Source organism: Betta splendens, chromosome 16 (genome assembly GCF_900634795.4).
Source record: "Betta splendens chromosome 16, fBetSpl5.4, whole genome shotgun sequence".
In the NCBI taxonomy this organism is placed as follows: Eukaryota; Metazoa; Chordata; class Actinopteri; order Anabantiformes; family Osphronemidae; genus Betta; species Betta splendens.
In genome coordinates this window covers 17,063,954-17,091,063 of record NC_040896.2, presented here as the reverse complement: position 1 = coordinate 17,091,063, position 27,110 = coordinate 17,063,954, and the positions used below count along the sequence as shown (strand labels likewise).

The 27,110-nt window shown below is 42.4% G+C and overlaps 1 long non-coding RNA gene across 4 annotated transcripts in view; it reads left to right on the top strand.

The window, feature by feature from the left end:
* Positions 1-27,110, top strand: part of LOC114842805 (uncharacterized) — a 178,751-nt gene that overhangs the window by 407 nt on the left and 151,234 nt on the right. For 3 of the 4 annotated variants that reach the window (XR_008692836.1, XR_003783497.3, XR_008692835.1), the window contains exons 2-3: positions 679-756; positions 26,201-26,302. This is a non-coding gene — a long non-coding RNA (uncharacterized LOC114842805). The remainder of the gene's footprint in view (positions 1-678; positions 757-26,200; positions 26,303-27,110) is intronic. The other variant, XR_005896780.2, reaches the window with a different exon arrangement.

The window sequence follows — 27,110 nt, the reverse complement described above, 5'->3', positions numbered from 1 at the left end:
TACATAATCAATCTTTTAACACTTTTCCGCAATACCCGAAAGGCAGCACAGTCTAATTCAATAGCTTACATTTTTAACCGTGGAAATGAAAATAATGGAATGTGTTAGTTGCTACTTGCCAGCATTCTCTTGTTTCTTGTTTGCTAACTTTGTTAGTAGGCTTTAACTACCACCATGTATGCTAGCAGAAAACTAGTTAGCTTGCTTAAAATTAGGTCTATATATGCTGCTAGCTACAGCTATGGAACTCTGACTGAATACTGATATGTTGTGGTCAAAACAAATAGTAAAAGCCAGGGGTCAGTACTATGACTAAACTGCAGACTATAATGTGGGATATTTACTTTAGTTTGTATGTTTGGTGCTTCAAGCCCATCTTCCAAAAAATTGAAAGATGGGCTTGAAGCAGGTGTGTTTGACATTGACCTCTCTCAACATTTGTGAGACCCAAGCCAAAGCAATACGTTTACTAATACGTTTTGGGGTTTGACAGAGTCTTAATGATTAGTGCGTTTTCATCATTCATTACTCAAGGTACTTTACAGTACTGGCCTGCTCCAAAGGTGACTAACTCTAAAGGCGAAAACTCACAGGACAACGTTTCCTTCTGTGCTGTATTGAAGTTAAAATTAACAGTAACATCCCAAGTGAACGATGAGGTTTTCCTTTTTCTTTCAGTAAGGTCCAGATGGTGGCGCCCCTCTCCTCACCCTCCTCCTGCTGACTCTGTCTGTCTTTCAGGTAGACCAACATCCAGTAAGTGTCCTCTACTCCATCTTCAGCTCAGTGTTGTGTTTTTGCTTGGCTGCCGTGTTGTTACCCTCGACGTTGATATCTGTATGAGCTGGTTTGGGTGCCGTGTTGAACATGCTTTGCATCGGCCGCTGTGCCACACGTTGACTGTGAAATATCATTCATCTCTCATCAATCAGTCTGTGGATCTATCAATTATCCGGTCATTCTGTTAGCTGTGCCCTCTGTGTACCTCGTTCTGGCAGTCAAAGCCATAAGTGAAGCTGTTTGTAAATTTAAACATAAAAAAGCAGTTTAAACACATATTTCACACACATACAAGAAAAATGCTTTCAAGCTTTCAATTTACTTACTACATGCTTGAATGGAATAGGAAGAAGTTAGACTTATCTAATCCTACCTCATGACATCACATTTCAATCATTGGTTTGTAATTAATATCTATACATAGTGTATTATTTACACACATCACATTAAGTATTATAGTAAAGAATTATTACAGAATGTTAATATTCGTATGCCACTTCCAATTCTGTTTGCCTGCCTATCTACGTTATTTGGGTGCTGAGCCATAATTATCTGTCTGTTGTCTGATTTGTGCTTTCAAACAACAGTAATGTGTGTTCGGTGGCCCTCACTATTGTACATATCAAATTATACTATATTAATCTAAGAACGATTTTCATTGGTGTCACCAAATCTGGAGAGACACAACTGATGTAACATGACTGAGTGAAATAAAAAACAAAATGACTTTTTTGCAGAATAAAACCACATATTCACCTCCTACACCTAAATGTAGACTAAAGCCTGAACACGTTCATGCTTCTGTGCTCTGTCACACAGTGTTTCCCCAAAGTGGTCTCCAATCAATTTGCTCTCACAAGCCCGTCCTTGTGTTAAAGGCAAACTATTTCTGTGTGGGCAGTTGACAGGCTGCTGTCACTCTCTCCATAGCAGAGACTAAAAAGCCCATTATCTGAAAATGGCAAATTGTTTGGCTCCTGGCATGAAGAGCCTCACACAGAAAGGAAGTTTAGGATCCAGCAGTGGGAGAAGATGCACAAGACCTTTAACAAGAGGAGAAAAGAAACAGAAAATGCGTCATGGTGAAAACGACTCCCTATGCGGAGTCTATGGATAATGTCCCACATCCTCTTAGGAAGATGTGTTCATGAGAAACCCTTTTACTCCCATGGCTCTCATTTATCCAGTGACAACTGGTTTTCACTAATCCCCCTCATTACAAACAGCCCCTCTATAGCAGCTGCCCCGTCTGTGTTGCACTAGAGGCACTTAAGTTCGGATATTAGCTTATCATCGGCATGTAGCTGAAACCAGCAGTCTAGCAGGCTTCCACACTCTGTGGGTTTGTGATTTCATTCTATATTTTACTTGCCTATTTCACAGTTAACCACCAGAAGTCTTAATTCTTGGTGTAATGCATCTTGTATGTATGAGAACTAAACACAAGCGAGAAGCTTTGGACACACACCTGTTGTGACGCCAAAAAGCCACGGGACACTTATCAAAATGAATAATTTGCATTACCAGGTGTTTTCTCAAGTTCCCCTGGTTCCTTGCGTCACGATTTGTCAGCCATGAAGAATTATCTTCAGTGTGCGTGAGATGTTTAATGTTCTGGACACACAGATTTTCATTTTTACTGTTTTCAAAGATGATTGGCGGCCGTAGAACAGTGGGTGACTTGAACAGCAGCCAGTCAGACCCGTATCACTTGAACCTCAGTCCCAGCTGCAGTCACCTATTATTCATTCTTGAAATGCGTTGAACAGACGTCGCCAGGATCTGGTTTTCCGCTTTGCTGTCATCTCTGCACACTTTGTTCGCCACGTGTATCTCACTTGGATGTGGTCTTCACTGTAATTTATTTACAAACAATAATATCTCATATTCCTACGTTGATAAAATATTTAAATGCCCACAAAAAGTAGATACGAGTTTGTAATAAAGCAAATAAGTAAATAAATCACCTGGATGTCAAAGTGAAACTATACACAGTGTTGAGCACATAATGTGTGTAGATGGATGGTTTTTAACAGTTGTGTTTCTCTGTTGTGAACAGACTGAATAGGGTATTAGTATCCCACGCGTTGCATTCTGCAACAAATGGTCTCTGGGTAATGAGTTTAAATCTGTTTTCAAAAGAGAAATGACTGTTGTGCGATTTTGGGATAATTAGTTCTGCTGTTCTATAAGAGAACAGAATGGCCGGCACCTGTTGAGGTAGGCTGATGCATTTCCACACAATGTATGTGTTATTCGCTTGTACAATTTAGAGAATGGATAGTACGTGATACATGCCTTGGTCCAAACTAATCATTTAACCCTATTTCTGCTTCAACATTAAAATCTGTCTGCAAATTGCAGCCAGACTGAAGATAAATCAGCCCTGCTGATCGTCACTTACATAGTAGTGTTTTGTGTATGTGGTGTACTCTTTTCCTGTCTTTGCATAGTTGTATGTTAGTTGTGGCATCAGCCTTTATCCAGATTTGTGGATGCACATCCTTTAACCACTAGAGGGCGTACAATAAAATGGATAAAATCCTGAGTGATGAGGTTTATAGTTGTTGCTGTAATTAGAAAATCTTTACTTTGGAAGTGAAAGCAATAGTTCTTATACTGAGATTATTTAAATACAGTACAATAATTTGAGCTGAATAGAAGAAATCCCTGCTCCATCCTTGTGCATGACACATGTTTGGTTGGTTCATGTGGTGAAAAATGCAGAGGAGAATGCCTTTCAATTCTGTTCTAGATCCTGTGAACAGCTGCTCCGGGTTTGTTCTTACATTGGGAGCCTCCTGGAGCCACATTAGGCTCCCTGTGGATGCAAATAAAGCTGCACCCACAGAAATCTTATCCTTAAATCGGATACCTCCGCGGCCTTCCTTGCGTCGTTAAAGTTTGAAATATGTCGACAATTGCTCTGTCGTGTCTGTGCATGAGTGAAATGGGCAGAATCAGATCAGGACGTCCGGACGTACGCAGCCTTGTTGAGCTAAAGTCAACTTTCTGACAAGACGTTTGGGAGAGAGTGATGACTGCAAAACCTTTGCATGTCATCAGGGTTGGGTAACATTCTGTGTGAACTGTCACTGACCTCTGCTTGAGCCTGTAGCCAGCGAGAATATGAGTCCATATAACCAAAGCTCGGTCACTTTGTTTGGTTTCCTGCCTCTGTTCTACTTCTCTTCACTATTTTTTTTGTGTATTGTTTAAATTCTGTTTTTTTTAATGACAATATTTAAATATCAGCGTCTTCAGAAAAACAGTAATGCACCACAAAAGTGAGGCCTCTGCCACCTTTTTCAATACTTCAGACAGTCACTGTAATTGTGTTTTTCCTGGAAGTGTTTAGGAATCATGCCAGGCAATGCTTGGTCTAATTAATCACCCAGCAGGGGACCATATTATAGCCCTCATTCTTTCAATTAACATCGATAACAACAAAGAGGATTAACACTCGGAGGACAGGCTTCCCTTTATTTTCTTTTCAAAAGGTTTTTCTACTGAAGTCTCCCTCTCTGTTTCATGTGTTTGTTTAATTCAATTTAATTTATAAAGTGCCAAAGTACAATAGAAGTCATCTCACAACATAAGGTTTAAGAGTCTACACACAACAACAACGTACATTTATATAAAAACCCACAAAGGTGTCAGTGGGAAGGGGGAGAAACTTCTTTTGATGGACAAAACCTTCAGCTGCACCAGGGTTGGGAGGCCATCTGCCTTGACTGGTGGAGGTGAGGATATCCAGAACAGACGAGAACAACAAGCAGCTAACAAAACGCAGGCAGGTCGATTGGACTCGAAACATACAGGTCAGAGGTCGGCTTTACTTTACCTGTAGAGAGGCACAGAGGGTGTTGTTGGAGGGTGTGTGTGAGAGTCTTTTAATTAGTTTAACTTGTAATAATTTAACTGTGCGTGTGTGTGTGCATGAAACAAATAACATTTAATTTCACAGAATCCCTAAAATAAGAGTTTTAAAACCAAAGTGCACATTTTTTTCCAATTTCTTTTCTTTTTTCAGCTATGTACAAAGCTTTGATTTGTGGTTAAACTGAAGTTAATACTACTACTACTACTACTACTACTACTACTACTACTACTAATATTTATTTATTTAAAAAAACGATTTAATTGGCACCAATAAGATCAAAGTGCTACTGTCACATTAAAAAACAGTTTTTTTGGAGATTTTCTCTTCTCAAGGATCTTAATAAAGCATACCTTTGTGTCATCACTGTGACTGTGAATAACGGCACCCAAATCAAAAAGTCCTCCTCTTATAAATTAGTTCAGCCAACAACTTGTTTAACAACACCCTTTACATGATGAATCATGTCCGACTGACCCAAGGAGTAAAGAGACTTTATCTAAACTGACTGAGTTCATCAAATAAAAACGGTCCAGTCCCCCCTCTAGTGGCCATTTTGTATTACTGCATTTTGACCCATCCCCCTTTAGGGAGCAGTGAGCTGCCACATGAACGGCGCTCGGGGAGCTAGTGTGAAGTGTCTTGCTCAAGGACAGACCTGGAGGGACCTACCATGGCCAACGCTCTAGCAACTGAGCTATCAGGCGTATATGGTAAAATCAAAAATAGAAAAGAAAAAAAGAAAATATCTGTAGGCCAACATATTCACAAGCTACATCCAAACATAACTTTTCTGGCATGCACAAACTGAGATCCCCTCAAAACAGCAGAAAAATATGTGCATGTCCACAATATATTGTTTGACAGTGGTGGTGTGATGGTAAGTGGCCCCTGATGAAGAGGGAGATCCACATGAAACATGCAGCCCAGTCAGAAGGTCCAGTGGGAATCCTTCCTTTTTGACCATGCTAGAGTTTCTCAATCAATCTCCCTCTGCTTCCCTTGACCCAGATCAATAGCCATCATTGGAGACAAGATAAAAGAGCACAGTGACATCATCTCCCATAAACTCACAGGGGGAAACTGAGAAATTGTGTCTTTTCGGTAGTCTGCCCTTCTGGAAGGAGAAATTATTAAAACTGTAAATTAGATAACGGTGAAGGATTTATTAAAGTAATCAGCCTTCCAGACAAGGACACGCCATGTTTTCTTGCTTTGTCTCCTTCCATTCTAAGAAACAGAACAAATCTGTCTCCTCTAATACATGTGGCTGTTTCAATAACAAACAGATGATCATTACTTTACCGCCATGAATATTTAATGACGCACATGCCCTAAAAAATCTGAAAAATGAAAACCCGGGGACGAGCGGAGACGGAGCAGGCTAAAAGGGAGGATACAAAGCGCTTAAGCCCCGTCGTCATTACGATGGCCCCTGGTACTCAGGGCCACCAAGGAATCCCTTAATTCCTCCAGCATTATGCGCTTCAGACGCTTTCATGTCCTCCGTGTGGGAGACAGCGGCTGGAGATGGGGGGTTGCTGGAAAAATTCTAATATGTCTCTTGCTATGAAAAAATATGCACATACATTTAGCATTTAGATTCTCCAAGGGCAGAACAGAGGAGACGGGCACATGTCAGCGACTGCACCGCGTGTCTGTGTGCCCCTCCGTCTGCATGTCCTTGTGTACACGCACATGTTTGCATGAGGAGGCCATCTTTAAATGGCCCGCGTCCCCGCCCTGCACTTACCATAGTATTGTTAATGATATGGCTGCTCGCGCTGCAAGCGGGAGAGGTCGCGCGCCACGCGGCCCTGCTTAATACGCACTGCGCTGAAGTGACAGGTAGGATATTGGTAAACTGACAGAGTGGTTGACTCACTTACTGAGGTTAACTGGTTTCCTGTCTGGCTGACTGAGTGACTGACTGGTTATTTGAAGTCGGGCCTGGCTGCTGGTTTGACGGCTGTGTGGGAGCAAATGAAATGACTGGTAGGCGTGTTGGCGTGTTGACTGGCTAACCCGATGAGTGGCAGGCCGGCTGGAGAGCTGGCTGACTAAAGGATTAGATGAGTCTGAGTGACTTGTTGCTGCAATGACTGTCACTCTGGCTGACTGCTGAGGAGCGTGTGTGTGTGTGTGTGTGTGTGTGTGTGTGTGTGTGTGTGTGTGTGTGTGTGTGTGTGTGTGTGGTTTGTCGGCCAACTGTCTGACTGGTGGCCATACTTAGACTGTAAGTGTGACTTGTCTGTTGGCTTGCTGTTTTGTTGGTTTCCAGAACCTGCAGTCGTTTTCTAGCAAAAACGGTTGGAGGGTGAAATTTAGTAACAGTTATAGGCATAATAAAAACAATACAACTACTGTATGTAATAAAATAACACAGGTAATGGCCAGTGGACACCAGTAGCAATGTTCAGTTTATGTTAACGCTCAGTTTAATAGAATAGCTTAAAGCCATTTGTATTATATTTGTTATACAACTGAGAGAAACTCTGCTTGAAATGGTTTATATTATGGGATATATATACACGTTATTTTGACAATTTGCTCCTTTGATTTCAACAAAAGAATGTCATTTATATATATTAATATATAATATATATAATATACATATAGACAGAGAGGAAAAACTATATACATTTATATATTTTTGATGTCAAGCATTAAAGAGCTGCTCTTGATTCTGAGAGTTTCTGTAATATATTACAAATTATTCTGCTGTACAAAGCAAAAACTATCCATCCCTGTGTCTAGTGCCGGTGATTATCTTCAATCAACTAATGTCCCTGCGTTACAGACATTCTATTTATTTCAGACATCACTAATTCATTGTTGGTGTTTCACTTTAATTTTCTCTTTCATTTAAATCGAAACCCCACCCCCCACAGACTCCATGATGCGCTTCACGTCAGAGAATGTAAATGCAATGTTATCAGTTATCAGTGACGGGCAGAGAAGTGGGACAGAGCATCTTTCACTGCTGTGGCCACAGGAGGGCACAGCAGGCTCATCTCTCACCCTGCTGCTTTATTGAGATGGGAGCTACTCGGGCGCAGCACTGATCTTTACATCTCTTTCTTCCTCCCTCTGTCCCTCTCATTCAGCTTGTATCTGAAGCCTTTATTGAAATCTCTCTATTCGGACGTGTTCGTAATTAATTACACAATTTGGGATCATTATTCGCAGACGTACGCACACAGTTGTGCTCTCCGCTGCAGCTGAGGTCTTCATTATCTGTGGAACCTGCCGCTCAGATTTTTCCACAGGCTTACTGGGCCTGACTCATCACAAGTCTTTAAACTCTCACTGTCACTTCAAAAACACCCACTGCTCCCTCTTTTTCTAAGTAATTGCTGATTATTACAGCATTCGCTCTAATTGACTACATCATGACAGAGCTGGATAGTGATGCTGTGAGTAAAAAACAGTTAATCTACAAAATATGAAGCTCAGCAGAATCACAGTTATTAATGTACATATGATATGCATCATTAGAATCTGGCCTCTTGTATAAAGGATCAAATTAATATAGTTTATACGATTTTTATTGGCGGGAATGATTCTGTTGGTTCTTATTCAGCACCTCTTAAAATCTATGTGCTCAGATTCCTTTTCAGTATAGTCTCTTTTTTAAGGGAAACAAACTGTTTATTCTTTAATTTTTTTATGAAATACTGTAGTAAATACTTCTTTATAAAAATGCTGCTCTTCAGTTATTGCAGAATATAGTTTTTGTGTGATCTGTCAGATGGAGTATAAAGGCATATTGAAATATGTTTACTGTAGCTGTGGTGTGGGTGATGCAGCAGTACAGTATGTGTACTGTTCATGGTGAATGCTCATATACCACATTCTTATTGTGTCCTGTCAAGTTTAAAATCTACTATTAGACAATTAAACCATTATTCACTCACAATAAGCAGGCACATTCACAAACGTGTGTTTTATCTCATCAAATGAACGGTTGAGGCTCAGTAGGGCTGTATTGGATATTTGTTGCATATGTTATATCCCTGCACAAGAGCTTTTAATCATTATGATGACAAAACGCATCCTAAAATATATAAATGCTATCCAAAAGATAACGACACTGTATTTTTAGACAGAAATCTAGGAGAAAAACACCCATGACACCATCTTAAACTGTTTGTCTCAGTTTGCGGATTTAATTAAATATTTAAAAACTGATTAGCTGTTAATTCTCTCTCTCTGAAGCGCTCTTATAGATCAGAGGTCAGTAAAGCGAAAGCAGCTTTGTCGTGAGGCAGCCAAGGTGCTTCTAGCGAGTCGGTTACAGAGTGTTGGCACAGCCGGTGTTTTATACGGCCTAAAACCGACACGTGCTCATAAACTTTAGCATTATGTATTTATTAAGGTTTGACAGTCTACAGACTAGACATGCATTTACAATCTTGCTGAGCTACTGCAAGTTTTCCTGTCACGGTGGAGAAAGTCGTGTTCAGTAAATTTAGACGAGCACATGTGCGTCGCTGGTGTCGCTGCTCTGACCGTCGCGTCGTGACATCCGCTTTTCCCTGACTTTGGGCTGAACTTCGGACGAACATCAAAAACCTTTGCATACATACATTATTAGCCTGTTCTCATAAACCGTCATGCTAAGGGGTTTTTAGTCCTAATCTAGGTAAGCAGGTTTTATTTATGGGTATGAAAAATTAAGTATCTATTAAAATATCCCTCAGTCATGCATTGATGGAAGTACACATTAATATTTAAAAATATTAGTGAGACTTGGTTTTCTGGTTCTTTTTTTATGGTCTGGGCTGTTCCTTTGCATATTTTTTCTGACAGGTCAGTCTGATACAAAGTGTGCAATGAAGGAATAGAGGATGGTGAATTCAATTTATGCCTCATTATATGTGATTATAGTATAGTAGAAAGGAGGAGTGTAGAAAAAACAACTGTGACACTCTGTTTAACTATTAGTGATTTATCTAAAATTATTTATCTAAAAGTGTTTTTAACTCTAGAGTGACAAATGTATTCATGGTGGCTTAACTTATTGACTAGAGGTGGCAACGGTTCAATGTTAAAAAAAAAACCTGAAGTCTTAATCTTATTCTGAAAGAAGAGTGACTTTTTCTAAGTATACATCTTTTCCTTAATCCTATTGACTTTCCAATATAGTAATCAGAGCAACGGGTGTAGATGTCATTATGTGCCTGGGCAGAGAAGAGTTTAACATTAAACACACCAGGAACAGGTGGAACCCAGAGTTGAAAAGGGAAAAGTAGGGGAAAACTGCATAGAAAAACCCTAGTAACAGGACAATAGTTGTGTAATTAGTTTGTTTTTCTTTTTGTCTTTTTAACATCTACCACAAAAGGAAATAGTTAAAAGGAAGCACACATTACCATGCAGAGCTGCGCATCCGTGTGGTTGTGTAGAGTTTATTTACACAAATAATGCGTGTGTGTGATTACCGAATGTGCAGCGGCAGTGCGAATGCGAGCCGTTGTGTGTCTGGATGTGTGTGCATATGATTCTGCTTGCTTTTCCGAGTGTGTGAGAGATGGCAGCTGCTGTCACCCAGTGGGGCTGACTGTAGTTAAAGACAGTAAAGCAGTGTGTGTGTAACAAGCCTGCTGTCACTTCCTCCCCTGTGTTATTTTACTTCTCTCTAATGGGCTTTATTTGGTTGTCAGCTGGCAGTCTACCTGCTCCCCCTTTACTCCTTTCTTCTCCTCCTCCGTTTCCTTCCTTCCTCATTTTCTGTTTCTTGACACATTACAGGCTGTCTTTGGAGAACAGCAGAGGGCCAGAGACCCCCTGCCAGCCATAATAATGTGGTAAAACAAGCCGACAGGTAGAGAGTGTGTGTGTGTGTGCGTTCACATTTGTTTAAGTTTGAGCATTCGCAGTCGATGTGTGTGTCCGTTCTTGTCTTCCCGCGCATGCCGTGCATATGTCTTCCTCTGTGTGGCTTTCCCTGTGTCCTGGAAAACATATCAAAGTCCTCCCCATTAAAAAGCCTCTGTGGCACATTATTAGCCCCCGTTACAAGGGCAATCTATCGAAGCTCAAACTGAAGGGGAGGGAGAGGGGCGTCGAGCTGGGCGTTGGAGTGGTGGGGGAGATTCCTGTCAGCTCAGAGAACATTAGCTGTCCCAGAGTGCTTGTAGCCGCAGCAGGTGTGCTGACCCACCGAGACCCATCGCCCTCCCGCTTCTCTCTCATTCGCTGTCTCTCTCCACACACACACACACACACACACACGCACATGCACAAACTCAAAGTCATTTCTCTGCTGGGGAGGTGTGGAAACATACTTTTCACATACAAACCACATATGCACAAATGACTTATACACAGTAAGACACACACACACACAGAACCACCACCCATTAAGACAATATCTCTTTAAATCCTGAAGGGCGACGGAATTGTTGCATTAATAAGCGTGCAGTCGCGTATCACTAACTTATGAGATGACAAAAGGAGCTGCAGGAGTGGAGAAAACAGGCAGGTCTTATTAGTGGATGTGGACCACACCTGATGTTTGTGAATATGGATGCACAGCTCCTGAGGGCTTGCACGAGTTTGATCAGAAGAGGATAGAAACTAACTCAGAAAACACCAAGTCGATTTTGAATAGGACTTGTTAAAGATAAAGAAAGGGAATACAAAGCTAGGTTTTGGAGAAAGGGCACTACCAGGTCTGACTGGATTGCCAAGATAGAAATGAAACTAATCCATCTGACTTTGGCTGATTCTCTATACAAATCGTCTTTAAAATGTACCGCTACATCACACACACTTGTTATAACTTTAGATTTTCTAAAATGAGCAACACACAAAGGCACAAACTGAAATTTCCTGCATCAGTGAATTATGTGGTGTTTCTCATATTCACATTATCTGCACTCATCCCTCTGCAATCACCAGTTTTCCACTAGAATGCCTTATTTGCTTTGAAGGAAAGTCCAAGCCTGGAAGATGCACAAAAAAACCTAACTCTTCATTCAGTATACTCTTTGTATCCCAATTTTTCACTATTTCTTATGGCACTTTATTAGCCTGGCTTTTACTGTCTGCAAACACAAGCAGATTCTCGGTGGGGCAGGGCGCATGCAGACGGAGGAGGAAGTGCAGGGGCGAGAGATGGATGTAAATGTGGAATAATGTAGCAGGAGTGAATTTGCATGGTCAAATGTCAAAAAAAATGAAGCCTTCCCCTGAGCCTTGTCAGGAAAAATAACATAAATGGCGCGCTCCAGCACTGGCATGCCATTAGCGGTTAGTTCTGCCTGTCATCAGTCACTGAGAAGAAGAAATGGCCGTCATTATCTCTAAAAAATGGACTGGGAAAGACGGATACACCCCCCTTTTCTCTGTGACAAAGAGGCATGTGCACATATGGTATGTGAATGCGTACACACATGGACACACAAAGGCACCTGCGTGTGTGGAGCTGTATACCCGTACACATCAAGCTGAGATAAAAAACAACAAAAAAAAAGACATATACTGTACAGGATGTATATGCTGCAATGCACAGATGTGTACACGTACAGACGCGAGGCACGAGTGCCACCTCTGACCCAGAAACAAACAAACCAAATGATTTCACGAGGGTAATATGATCAGGCGGAGGAAGTGGGTGAAGCATGTTTGTCAGTAATTGTACAACTGTACACGCGCGAAACTTGGAGACGGAGTTGAAGCTAATCGCTGTCTGCCACCCCTCTACCGCTCGCTGTCCCGAGGCTGTTTGCCGCTGGAAGGTATTGATGCTCATTCTGGAATAATGGCTTCATTTCCACTCGTGTAATGGCCATTAACGCGCTGCACCCGGCGTGGCAGCAGCTGGCGAGCAACAGACACGGCCGCGTAATTAAATATGCCACTAGTGGGGACGGAGGAAAGGACGGCGGATGAGGGCTGAGTACAAATGTGAAAGAAGAGAATAATACGCTGCTTTTGATGTGCACACACTCCTACAGTACACACACACACACACACACACACACACACACACACACACACACACACACACACTCATTATGGTTCCACTCACTGCAGGGAGGACGCACTGGCAAGCAATTATATAATAAGCTTAAAGACCATAAAATCTGCAGTAGCAAGTACAATTAGCCATTACATTGCATGCTACTGATACCCACACATTGGTGTTTGAAGATAAAAAAATCCTCTCACTCTCACGTTGTTTGGACACCATGTTGAATTGTCTTAACAAGCATCGACTATTCAATTATTCCCACTTTCAGTTTATTTATTATTTAGGAGAAAAGAGGATATCGCCACATTTGCATATTACAATCACTGGCGAGCATCCAAATAAACACTGAGACAAGTTTACTTTGTTATGCGGCGGCTTTTGTGCCGCTCGCCTTAATTTTCCTTGAAAGTATTGCTCTTGACATTCAAGAATGCAATTTCCATGCGGCGATGAGACAGAGCGGGTAACAATGGTAGAAAACTGAATATAGGTATGTATTGAGGAGAAGTCCATGAATTTTAAGACGGGGGGAATATATTGAGGAGCCTGGCACCAGACAATGAGCGAGAGATAGAAAGAGCGAGGGAGGAAGGGAGGGAGGGAGAGAGAGAGCCGGCGAGCAAGAGATCAGCATGGCAGCTAATGTAATGAATAATATCTCAAGTGTAAATCCAGCCAATTGAACCCAGGGCTGCCTTCTCCCTCTAGCTAGGCTAAATGAGTTTCCATGGGAATGTGGATGAAAGGATCGCAGATGTCTAGGTCAGGCATATTGGAGGGGAAGAGGCAGAGAGGGGCTAGCGGTATGAAATAGAGTCCTCAGGGTCTGGTTTGCAGAGATTTGCACTTGTGCTAAGCCACTTCAGATGTGAGCAGAGGGTCTAACAGCCTTAGACCTGAGCATCAAGGTATGTGTGTAGGTCTGTTGTTGAGCTGTGTAAGCACTGAGGGCAGAATATGCCCCAGAAGGGGTGAGAAAATTCATACAAGCTATGCCTGGTCTGTGTTTAGTTCACCATATTGATGGTGGTGGCGGTGCCGAGCGGCGAATATGGCCGCTGTTGAGTCTGAGAATTATAACCAGGCCTGTGAACGTTTACAATGCACATAAAATGCACTATAGCACAGATGTTACGCCACACAGTAAAACGGCCTGTGGCTCCTCCTCCCGTGCGTTTTCTCCCCACCATATTATCATCTATGCTCAATTTAATTGAAAGTCCACCTATCCCACCAGGAAACCTGTCTGCAGTCCTCTAGAAGCTGTGGTGACCAAGTTCAAAGTGACACATCTAGGACATGTGGGCTGCACATTACCTTGACACAGTCTGGCTGTAGAAATTAGCCGCTGTCTGAATTATTAAAATAACAAGGGACATTTCATGTGATTGGGCAGGGAGCTACACCGCCCCCGCCTCCTTCTCCCTGCAATTCTAATTGTCCACTTTAACTAGTTTCTTTTGAGCCTTCAGCATCAGTCAGTGTAAAGCACAGGTTTGCAGATTTCTCCGCTCCCATTAGAGGAGGGGAACGTGGCATGGCTGTCCACTGAGCCCACCTCATTTATTATAATGACCTGCCAGGCCCAGACATGAACATGTTAAAGTTATAGGAGAGTGGGACATGACAGGTGCACACAACCTTGTCAGATCTGTGTTGGTCTAGTTAGAGCATACAGATCCTCCTCTCTGAGAAGAGCGACGGGCGGGTCGGTTGCCAGGATGCGTCGTCCTACTACAGAGAGAGAAAATAGTCAACTAATTGTCAGATTCCTTTTAATGACAGTGCTGATAAATATGTAGATTAGATATTTTTATAGGGGTTCACGTTTAATTTTGAAAGTGATGGACATGCCATGGTTTTGCCGTCGATGGACATGGGCTCATGTTTGACGTAGATTCCATGATCCCAATTTCTTAGTGGGTGACTTGAAATAGTTTTACTGTTTACAATCAAGACAACACAAAATACACATGCAGGCTTTACAGGATGTAAAAACCTTCCACAAGGTCTGTTTATTTTCTTTGACTAAGCCAGGTGTAAGAGGTGTACAACAATTAATGCTAATGTGGTGTATCATTTTGAGACAATAGCTGTTGAAGCAGGAAAAAAGTAGCTTGGAGTTGAGTGAAGCCACAGCAAACGGTTGTGTAATCCCTGTAAGATCTAAGCAAACAATGTAGTTTCTCTAAGTCTGCATAACGGAGCACATCTTTACATTCTGCCTTCAGTCGACACTTATCTGCACGGACTTCATGCCATGAAACACACGCACAGAATCACTTTGAGTTTCCTTTTTTTCTGTCCCACCAGTAACGTCCAGGCCGGACTCTATAATCCTCTGCCATTCTTGTAATCATCTGACATCCAGAGAGGGCAATATCTATTTTCATCTGCTCCTGATAGGATCTCTTTAGGATTTAAAGAGAGGCCTCAGCATGCTGCGCCCAGCCGCTCAGCTGTGATCTGGGGCTTCGGGGAGTTCTCATTAGGCGTTAGCGGCCTCCAGATCGAAGAAACCCAGTTCTGGCTAGTGGATTTTTAATCCTCCTATGGACTGTGTTGGGAGATGGAGTTATTTAGGGCTCTTTGATTAGCTTTGCAGCTGCACTTTGATTAAGAGAACTTCTAAAGATCGAGCTGCTGGGCTCCAATTTGAAGACGGTGAAGGATGTGTGTGTCAAGGTGGTGGTGTGTGAACGAGGTGTATGCAGTATCGTGTGTGGGTGTATGCAAAGCATGCAGGGCTGTGAATAAGTATGTCTGGCAGGGTTTTAGTGTATGTGTGACCTTCTTGATGCTGATGACAGACATGTGGTCTTCCTTTGAAAATGAATGAAACTAAGGAAGAGAGTTCAGGCGTGGACAAGGCCAAGTTTTTATGAGAATCATTCATGTTCAGAAATCAAATCACACGTTAGTACTGTAAACCCAGACATGTCACTGGTGGGTTGAGAGGGCTACCATCCAGGATCACGGCTGTCCTTTATACTGTATGTGGAGAGAGGACTGAGCTCTGCTTTGTACTCAGGCTCCCTGAAGCATTTGAAGTGACTACACTCAGATCAATGGAAAAATAGAAAGCTAGAAAAAGGAAAAGTGTTTGATTCACTGACACATCTTTGTCTAAAGCCTACGAACACACATGTGCACACCCATACCTACACACTGCATGACCAGACAGCTGCGTCGTGGTAAGTCAAAGAGATTCTACTCCAGTGGTGTTTCTATTTCTTCAAATGAGGTGAGGGCTTCCCTTTCTGATTTGTGATGGAGACAGGTGGAAACCCAAACCCAACCCACTAATTATAGCAGAAGAGGCATATTAATAAAATAGCATGGTCCTATATACTTTTATACTGTATATATATATGTCTGATAAATAGCATTTAACATGTCCAATCCAGACTCTTAGACTGGTAGACTGGATGTTTGAATGAAATGAAAATTAAATGTAAGAAACTCTCCAATTCAGGAAAACAGACACCATGATTTACTCTAAAGGTAAGAAAACACTAGAAAAAAGAGAGTAGTATTAAAAAAAAAAAATAGAAAACACTGCATGAGTTGGAAAATGGGATAAACTAAGTATAAAGAAAATGTGATTTGTGAAAATGGGCACTGGTACAGTCACTTGCAGAAGAGAGGGATTATGGGAGAGTGTTGGATTGGCCTTCTCCCAGAGCACAATCCTTTTTGTCTTTGTTAAATGTTCCTTTTATTCTGTAAGTGGATATAAAGTTCAAGGTTTCTCCTGATCTCTTCCCTTGTGAGCCACTTCACTAAGCAAACTGTGCATAATTAAACAACTAATTATGCAAAGTATTTATGTTTCTTTCAAGCTCGCTGTAAATATGAAACATCCTGTTTTTTGTGTCACGAGATTCCAGGCACAACAAAAGCCAAACAGAATTAACAAGGTCACAGAGGAAGAAAAGAACGCCGGGACAAAGGACCAACTCTGGCCAAGTAAAAAGAAAAACAACACACACACAGTGTCTTCCTAGAGGAAACAAAGCCTTTATTGTGGTTACATTCTAAAATGAAAGTGAATCTGTCGCTGTCGCTTGTATAGGCGATGTTCCCTGCCTTCTTGGGGTTGAAAGTCACAAGACACTTTGGTTTATAGCACAGGGATGTCACTGTTGTGGAGATATGAGGCTAAGCAGTGAGCGGGCCCTGCCACCTCAGCTTTGATTCCAGGGCTAAGTGTGTACAGATATCTACAGTGTTGACACTTCGCCCTCTAAGCCCTATTTCTTTTCCCTGGGATCAGTGAGGCTGCCTGATAGCAGATTATCTCTGCAGCATTTTGTGGCCTAGTTGCTACCCTCATTTGTTATCGGCTCACAGATGCACTGAGGTACGGTCTGTATGGGTGGAGGAAAATGTCAGAATGAACCATCTTACACATATTCACTTGTTCTTTTTGGCATTCTGTGTGTTGTGTGGATGCCTGCGAACACACACACACACACACACACACACACACACACACACACACACACACACACTGTAGGGGTAGTAGCGTGTCCACTGCTACTACATACATAGTACTGCATACTTTCCTAAATACACCTTGAGCTGTCGCCGTGTACAACCGCACCATCGACTGCACCCGAAGGCGTCGCGTCACATCACTATGTCTGAAAATTTTGTAACCTTTGATTCAGTCACTCTCTGGAGTTTGTACTCTATATTTCTCACAACTTCCTCTGTGAAGGGCGAACAGCATGTTTGTACATCGGTAAAGTTAGTCTGAGATGAGACACATGTCGCACCCAATTAAAAGGCAGCTCGGGCGTCGCCTGACACAAAGTGACAGAATTCCGTAAACAAAAATAGGAGCAACCAAACATCCCAAAGTAGTTCATGCTAAACGTGTTATCCTCTTCCGCCTCACTCGCGCACTCTTCAATGTGTCCTCCTGCTCCTGTGTTACTTTGATATATGTGGTTGACTCTCTGGAGTGCTGACGAGCCTTTGATACTGGGGCACGAAATAATATCTTCCCTTTGAAAAACAATTTCAGGGAGAGGGGATCAGTATAAATAGGGCTTTTCATGTCCACCGGGGGCTGATGTGAATCTGATGGGGAAGTTGTGATAGGCTTTTTTAAATGGCAATGCAAAATTGATGAGTGCAGCGGCCTGGGTGCTTGTCGCGTGGATGGAGATGTGACTGCATAAGGACATCAAGGCCTGACACACACACAGCTGTGCAGACGAATGCAAATGTGGACAGCGCTACACACACACACACACACACACACACAAAGGCAAACACAAACGCACACTCCATACTGGCTTTACTCTTACACTCCAGTCAGGGCTGAAGGCTTAATCGCGATATAGAGAGCGAACTCTCGAGGAGTCTGACCAGTCGTCTCCTCTTCCTGTCCTCCCTTCATCCCTCCATCCCTCCCTCCCTCTGCATGCGTCCGCTATCCCCACTATCTGTTATCTCCACACAGCCACTCTCCACCTCGCCCCCCCTCCCCACCCACCACCACCACCACCTCGTCCAATCTTGATGGGTATTGGGGAACGTAAGAGAAGAGTTTCCTGATAAAGCTGTCTAATGAACATACAGGAACTTTAGTAAGTTAAGCATCAAAACATCGAAGGCTGTTTGAACTTTGACTCCTCTGCATTAGCACAGAGGCCTTATCAGGCTTCTTGAGTGGAGAGATTAGCTACTTCCTAATGAAGTGGCGAAATCGTAAAGGTCTTACTCCAAGGCAGAGTGGATTGCTTCCAACATTTTTCACTCTGTTATCTCCCATACCCAGATTGCAATTGGAAAAAAAAAAAAGGTAAGGGTCCCTCTTCTGCTGCTCCCTCTTTGGGTTTCTGGTCACACACAAAAATATGACATGAGATCCTGTACAAACCAGCCAAAAATAAACAATAATATCAAGCATGGAAGCCAAGAGAGCAGTGTCGGGACGCTGTGTCCGTCTCTCCAGTTGCTGTTGCCGTCAGTGCAGACTTCTTTTACTTTCTGACCCCAGGCGGCTGCTGGGAGTGGGGATGCATTATCTAAACGATCCCCTGTGTTTTAGTCAATCGGGGGCTGTAGACGACTTATAAATCTTACATGCCTCCTCTCCTGTACCCGGTGAGGTCAGACACACATTGCATATTCAAAACCTGCATTAAGACACCCACCCTTTCTCCTCAGCTCCCTGTTCGCTGTGCAACTCCAGGTTACAGCACATGTGCTTTTCATCGGCCGTCGGATTATCATACAAATAGACGCAATTGTGATATATGCAAATGAAGAGACTATGGAGCCGTGATTTGCCCGTGATAAATGCACTCTTTGTTTAACGGTCATCAGGTTTACCACCGCTTACATCTGTACCGTAGTTGATGGACACAAGGCTGTGATGATGATCCTCCTGACTGACTGGCAGCCTCATTAATATTCTGGGGAGACCAGCCAGTTTCAACTTTAATCATGGCGTCTAGTTGAATACATTACATTTGGCTGTTGAATTGATGTAATTGAAGAATTCAAAACTCTTAATATTTGGACTATAAAAGTAACCTTGAGTATTTTGTTTACTCCTTGGAGCAGTGTTTACGTTCGGTGCTGCATTTCATCACTGTGACAGACAGACAACTCTGAACTTTTACCGCTTAAAGAACAGAATAATTGATGTCCACAACTATCAAATCTAATTATATTCCGGCAAATGAAAGCAAAAAGCAAGCATGTTGAAACCTTTCTAATGTACCAGTCCACTTACTCATACTTTTTAGTATAATGCATATTCTGGCTGATGCATTATTCACAAATTAAGAGCCAGGAATTTCGATTTCCTCCCAAAAACCAAGCTTTTCAAACAGACAGGAGAGTGAGAGTACAAGAAGTGTTGTCAGTTCTGGCCAGTGTACAACATGCATCTCAATCCCTGTAATAGCACTCCTTATTCTGACACATGTTAATAATTGATTGTTAAGTGATAAGTCTCGCTCAAGCATGAGAAATAGCCAGCGCCCAGAAATAAATATGAAAACCCATCACAGTATAATTCATAAGGTTATGTTCGATCAGTGTAGGCGTCTCGCAGGGGTTTTCATTATTTATTATACAGCCTAATATGCTTCCTACTTCCTCTTCCTGACTTCACTCATTAATGCTCTCCTCTAGCTGGAGCAGAGATTAGATTCAGAAACAATGTGCGAGCATAAGATCGAAAAATGTCAAGTCAAACTCACATTTTTATATTTTCAATCAGTGATACTTTGGAAATCATAATCATAATTCACAATCTGTCCCAATCCTCTCCTGGTGCACTTGATGTGCTGTGCTTTTATTGTGACACGCACTGAACATCCTGCTCCCGACACAGACGGATTTCCAAAGACACGCCACTTATCGTTACTCATTACACCAATCCTCAGGAGAGCCTCTAAGTTTGATTTGTATCCTGTATCAGGAGGTGAAGCCCCAATGAGATTTTTATGGAGTTTTCCTTCTAACTTCATTAGTTTTTTATGAGCAAAGGGCGGGCAGGGGGCTTCCATGAAATTCCCATATGCAGCGAAGAGCGGAGGAAGAAGGGTTTGGATGGTAGGGAGGGATAGATGGTGAAGGAGAGAAAACAGGAATTTTTCGTGGCAGGAGAGAAGCCCTCTAGAGACTCTCTCTGAGCCCGGCGAGAGGCTCCCATCAGGCAGAAGCCGAGGATCCTTAAGTGTTTTATACGAATTCAATACGGCGGTTAAAAATACCAGAGGGAATATCACATTCATATCTCTGTCGCTCGCCTCACTTAATACTGGAATGGTTGGCTGGGTGGATGGTAAGGAGAGGAGAGCAGGGAGGAAGCAGGGGCTTCATTTGGCCTCCTCCAGCCTCTGCTGAGGGGCGACGGGTCGTTGATGCGGCAGCTGCTGGGGATCTCTTTTCTACACAAGCTTTTTATTTAATGAAAGCATTGCACCAAATGTAATTACGCTATGACCAACTTAAGTCAGTATCTGAGAGGGTGTAGCTATTTTAATTTCCTTAATTATCACATCATCTTTCAACTTTGTGGCTTCTGTTACCTTAGTATTTCCTTTTAACACTTGCTTTTGTTTATCAAACCATGTACTTTTAGGTCTGTCTTCTGTCATGAAAGGTGTTATATGTTTTATAAGATATGTTTAAATTTAATTTAGTATTTCTATTTTGTGCTCTATTAAAACCTCTGTCTCTTCTTTTTGGTAAAAGCCAGCTGTGTTGAGTCCTGATGAGAGGAGGGGAGACATACGGTGCCTCCTCTGCTTCTACTGATGTGCTAAGTGGCCAAGTTGTTCTAAACACAGATCTGTTTCTCCGTGTCTCAGTCTCCAGTTCACTCAGAATCATTGCCGATAGCCTGGAAGCCTCGCTCTGCATTGTTTAACTACCTCTACGGTGATTACGCCAACAGAAACGTAATCACTCTGCACGCATTGTGCTATTGTTTGGCTTTATCAATTAAATTAACCACCGTTCCAAATCCTCCCATTGTGGGCGCAGAGTGACTCTTATCAGCAACTGTATCATGGCGGTGAGCAGAAAATGAGCATTCTCTTTCTGCTCATCCACAATCTAATCAGGAAACAATGCAAAAGACCCTTTGCATTTCCCTGTTTTCTCCCCACTCGCTCCCCTCTCTTTCTTCACATCAGTGCACACAGCCACATCTTCTTCTCCTCCGCCGTCTTCTCCTCCCTCGTCTCCTCTTTAGCTGCTCTTGGCTGCTCTCCAGTCTCACTTAAACCCATTAGCTCTATTACTGAAATTATTTTCCTCCCCGGCCATGTCTTTGTGCAGAGGGAGTGAATTTCACAGTTATCAGAAGCTGTGGAGAATAGGGGGCAATTGCTGTGAGTCAGTGCAGTGTGTGTGTGTGTGTGTGTGTGTGTGTGTGTCTGTGTTTGTGTGTGTGTGTGTGTCGTCTGTGCACATTATGCTTCTTGGCTGCTCATGGTTGCTTCTTAATTAATGCTTCTTTGTCCTGGAGGAGCTGTAAGGAGAGAAGCAGCGACAGGATAAAAGAGTTGTATGCATTGACCTGGATGTGCCATTTGAGGGCAGTGCAGTCTCAGGGTTTTGTTTGCTCACGTCTACCAGTGGTAAAAGTTTTAGCTCACCTTCCTGTTAATCTACAATTCAAACAGGTTTGTACTACGACCGTGCCATCTGTTTTAACTTTAAGGCTGCTGTTGTTGCATCAAAGCAGTTACAGTAAACTTAAGTTCAAATTAATGACTGAACTGTTTCATATTAGGTAAAATGTCCCAATCAAATGTATTATATAGCACAATAATAATAAAACAATAATAATAAGCGGTAAAGAAAATTGTTACTTTATTAATCGGCCCATAGTAATTTAAATTGTTATTTAGTTGCCACATTTAATAAAAAATGATTTCAGGTACAGTGTAAATGAAGTATTGAATAAATTAAAACTTATAAGTACTGTAGTACATCCTTTATTCATTTTTAAATAAATTACTAAGAAATACTTAACTATAATCAATTCACATATATTTTATACATTATTTTTAGAATTTCCTATTTTGAAACCATATTTTATCAGCATGCCTGAACCTCCAACTAAAGACTGTCCTGCATCACAAATATTATCTTTGGCTCCGCTGTCGACTATATTTAACAACTGTGTTTCTGCTTTACTCATCGAGCCTTCAAAGGATGTAATTTATTGCGGCGTTACGTGCACATGTGGATGTTGGGTACGCTTCCACTTGACAAGACGTTCTCTCTCTTAAATTTAAAACGCTCAGCTACACAGACAGTGAATATGGCCGAACATTCAGACTTGGTGAACCTGCGCACGCAGACACACCTCTCTCTCTCTCTCCACATCCAACCTGCTTCGGCTGCAGCACTGGCTCACACACAGTTTGCTCTGTGTATCGCAAAGACAAATAAGATTGTTGCAGAAGGGGAACGAGAAGAGGAGCACGGCTCTGCACAGACATCAAACATAATGACAGGCCGGCCTTCCAAATAACTAGGTGCACGGCGTTTTGAAGAACTTTTAGAACGTGTATGTGTCAGCTTATGGTCTCACAAAGGACCATTTTTTGCTGTGGCAGCCTGCACATACGGAAGCTCCTTGATAATAGTTATTTTCATTTCCTGGAACCACGCTTAGGCTCTTTTACCGATAGAGATGACAGTGTCGCCACTCTAAGTAGTGTTTTGGCGCCCACTGAGAGAATCGGTGGTTCTGTGGATATAACCGAGTTTAGTTTTTTTTTTTTTAAACGTGGTTCTGTAGCTGCCCTGATGAAATACACAAGCATTTTAAAAGTCCTACTGCCCTTTAACTACTAGAGATAGTTAATATATTTAATATCGGGTAAAATATTCAATATTAATTCGGATAATCACTTTAAGTACTAACCTGTGGGTTTTATAAAGTCCATAGCGACACACGACATCAAGATGAGGACTTACAGTAGCGCACACACATACACACATACTGCATGTGTGACTGGACGGTGCTCTCTGACTGACAGTGTGATCTAGTGATCCCTCCTGAGCAGCAGGAGGGCTAAAACAACATCTATACTTACTCACACCCTGCTCTCAATGGGACCAAACCGCCTGTGTGTAAAGAGGGTGGTTGTGTCTATTATTGTGTTTTGTGGAAATGTACAGGTGGAATACTGGTTAATACTGTAATTTTATTTAAAGGCCCTGAAACTGTAAAGGTGCATGATTAATGGCTTTTAGACGTTTTCCTGTCAATGTTATTATCTCCCTTAAGCTCTGCACTAAAGTGTGTGTGTGTGTGTGTGTGTGTGTGTGTGTGTGTGTGTGTGTGTGTGTGTGTGTGTGTGTGTGTGTGTGTGTGTGTGTGTGTGTGTGTGTGTGTGTGTGTGTGTGTGCAGGAAACGGAGGCAGCGCTAATTCCAGGCACCTCCTTGTCAGCGCTTTGTTTTTGAATATCACCTCCCTCCTTCTTTTCCACCTCTCCCTCCCTCCCTCCCTCCCTCCTCTCCACTCTTTCTTTCTCATGCTGCTTGTTTCCTTTGACAGGGGAAGTGGCAGCTCTTGGCGACCCTCGACCCCTGACTGGTCACTTAGGCAGATATGTGGGACATTGAGGACTTTGTTGGAGGGCAACAAGGAGAAAGCAAGGCCAGTCCTAATCAGATGGAGGAGGAAAACAAGGGTGGAAGAACTTTGTGGCTACAGATGATTAGTTCATATTCAGTAGTACGGGTCATAATTAATGCAAACTGGTTGCATGCTGACTGCATTTGCAGGGCGACAGTTATTTTATTTTATTTATTTTTATTTATTTTAGTCTGGTATCTACAAAACTACTATTTGAAAAGCCTTAAAACCAAAATATTCATTTCAATTTACTAATGTCTGCGCAGCTTTTCTAGGGTCACTCAGATTTGACCTCCTAGAACCCTCTTTGTCCACCTATCACCACCACCGCCATAGTAAAAATTGGTTCCAAACACACACAACACGAATGTAACCTCATTAACGCCCTCCGGCGCCTTATTCTCGTCTCATACTGTATTTTCCCCGGTCACGTTAATGAGCGTAAGAACAATTAGAAGAACTGAAACGTATTGACGCAGTGGCGAGCGGCGCGGCCTGGCTGCCTTTGGACGGCTGCGTGGCTCTTTTTGTCCAGAGTGTTGGGAGCCTATGCTATTGAGCCGCGCCGCTCGCTTGACAGCAAAGCGCTGGTTCAATTACATCAATTGCTTGATGACTGAGGAGAGAGCAGCGGGGCCATGCATGCTAGTTTGTGATAAGAGGGGAACTCTGCAGCACCGTGGCCCTCATTATGCACGTCTGACAGCAACCTAGAAAACCTAGGAAATTGTACACAATACAAAGCACATGTTTCTTGTTTCTTTTAGGAAGGAAAATTGATTCCAAGAAAGTAATGATGTCTACGGCGCAGGGCTGACCAAAACACCACTGTTCTGTTTTAGGGCGGGTGGCTGTATTCGTGCCAGTGGATGCTCCTTTTAAGTCAGCCACACATTCACATCGTGTCCTTGGCGGTTAAAGAGTGGAAGCATACAGTATGCACGAGTCAACCACATAACGACTACCCTGAGGTTCCATTGTTTTTTAGTCATGGATGATTTTAGATAAACTTGTTGAAATAATGTCACAACCTGCTGCACCTACAGCTTCCAGCAGCCGCTCCCTCCGCGGAGCTCAGATGTGGCTACAGTCCAAAAGTCTGTACAAAACAAATGCTCTAAAACTGTTGTTTACCCAACTGTATTAACGAATGAGGAACTATTGCTTTACACGTTAGTCGGAGTTAAATCAGAGAGTCTCAGTCTCATTCTGTCCTTGTATATAATTTGGACATTCCAGGCTCAGCTTTATTATATTCTTTATATTTTCAGCCTTATTTCTGTCCCAGAACAACCTGCCTTTGTCTCCGATCCTTTGTTCGCAGACAAAGACACAACACTGTGTCATTCAGTATTATTTATGGCAGGCTTTGAATTGACTCCTCAGCTCAACAAACTGCAGTTAGCTAGTTAGCTAGGAGCATTCTGTTTGTGTCAACAGCCCCCTTTGTGTGTCGGGAGTGATTTATTATGTAAAGCAGGGTCGGTGGGTGGGGGGGAGCAGGGAGGGTGACACTGACCTTCCTTTAATTAACACTGATGGAGACCAAGGTGAGAGCCAAGATGATGAAGATGGATCTTCCCACATAAATCATCCTTCCTTCAGGCTGGTGTGTGTGTGTGTGTGTGTGTGTGTGTGTGTGTGTGTGTGTGTGTGTGTGTGTGTGTGTGTGTGTGTGTGTGTGTGTGTGTGTGTGTGTGTGTGTGTGTGTGTGTGTGTGTGTGTGTGTGTGTGCGCGCGCAAACATCATTTCTAACAGAAATAACCTTGTGGTTCACAGGTTAAATGAACGTTTGCGTAGGTGCAGAACCTCCATTATTTACCCCGATGGGCTCCCCTTTGTGGTTATTTACTCAAAGGTTTAATTGATTAACCCCGACTTCATTCAATATATTTTCCGCGTGATTTCTAATGTACTTTTCTCTGTGTTCCTTTGGGATACAAAAAGTAAGTCAGGCATTTTTAAATGATGATCAAACTGCTCCAAGCATTGTGTCTTTGTACAGCGCTAACACGCTAATATCGTTTGCTCAGCAGGAGCACGGCCGACTGTTTAGCTGTTTAAACAATGACTTGTTGATATACATAGAAATATAAATCATAGCAAAAGACAAAAAGGAAGGAACATTTTAAGGAAAACTCATCTAAAGGACCTTAACATAATCAACTCTTTCTGTCCTGTTGCTTATTAAAAGTACACATTTTTTGTCCCATGAGACAAAGCAGATATATTTGAAACTTCCATAATATCCCTATTGTTTGTGAAGAGGTTCTCCTGACAGTCTGCTTTAGATTAGCCAATGTAGAATAATTCAAAGGCTCCATCTCTACCTGCCTCTGTGAATCCCGCCGCACTTCAAAGGCGCAGGCAGGCCCTGCCTGGCCCTGCCATCTGTGTGCCATGTTAAATGTTTGTCTTTTCTTAGGCAGCTTTGTAATGCGGCCTGACTGCCTGTCCCGCCCCGAGCTCCACCCCAGCCCCCGATAATCCAGCATCGTGAACGCTCAACCTCTGACACCTTCTAAAGGTCCGTATCTCAACATACACACCTCCACGTATGCCGGCAGTCACCCGTCGCCTCTTTGTGCCCGTTGTGTAGCTAGAATTTAATTTTTGCAGCCGGACAAATTCCTTTAATGCTGAAATATAATAAATCGTGTCAACATGCGGAGGTTTGAATCCTGGCGCTGCAGTTGGTCAACATGTTAGTTTGTTTTTATTTATTTCCCATCTCCATAAATTTCCTGAGGGCAATTAGTCACCCCGCTGCCTGCTGGTTGTCGGGGTTGTCACACTGTCAGAGTAATTGTCAGAAATGAAATAATTGAAACGTTTCCATCTTCATCATTCCCATCAACATATTTCTCGGGTTTTATGACATGCGGCGTATTATTCTGATTGGGACTTTGTGTAAGCAAATGAGCACAACATATGCTCCAATGTGCATATGCTAATCAGTTTGTTTATCAGTCGGGCGCTTGGTCGGCACGTGCCACTCGACGTGTCATTTGGCGTCTCCTGACATTTCCATGGCGTAAAATGTTTTATGCATTTTTAGCGTTGTTTTTCATTTCTCCCCTGTTCTCCTTCGTCGTCTTCTTGGTCTTCTTCTACCACCACTAGACCACAATTCATAAATAATGCATTTATTTATCACGAAAATCTGTTTTGGAATTAGAGTCTAGCCTCACTTCAAAGACAGAAAACCTTTGATACGTTTGATTCTCGCCGAGTATCTGTTGGATTTATTCAATTTATGCAAAGCACCTCCAGGGTAATAAAGGTGGCATTTGAATACATTTGACTGGACTAAATCATATAATGAGGACGGTTTC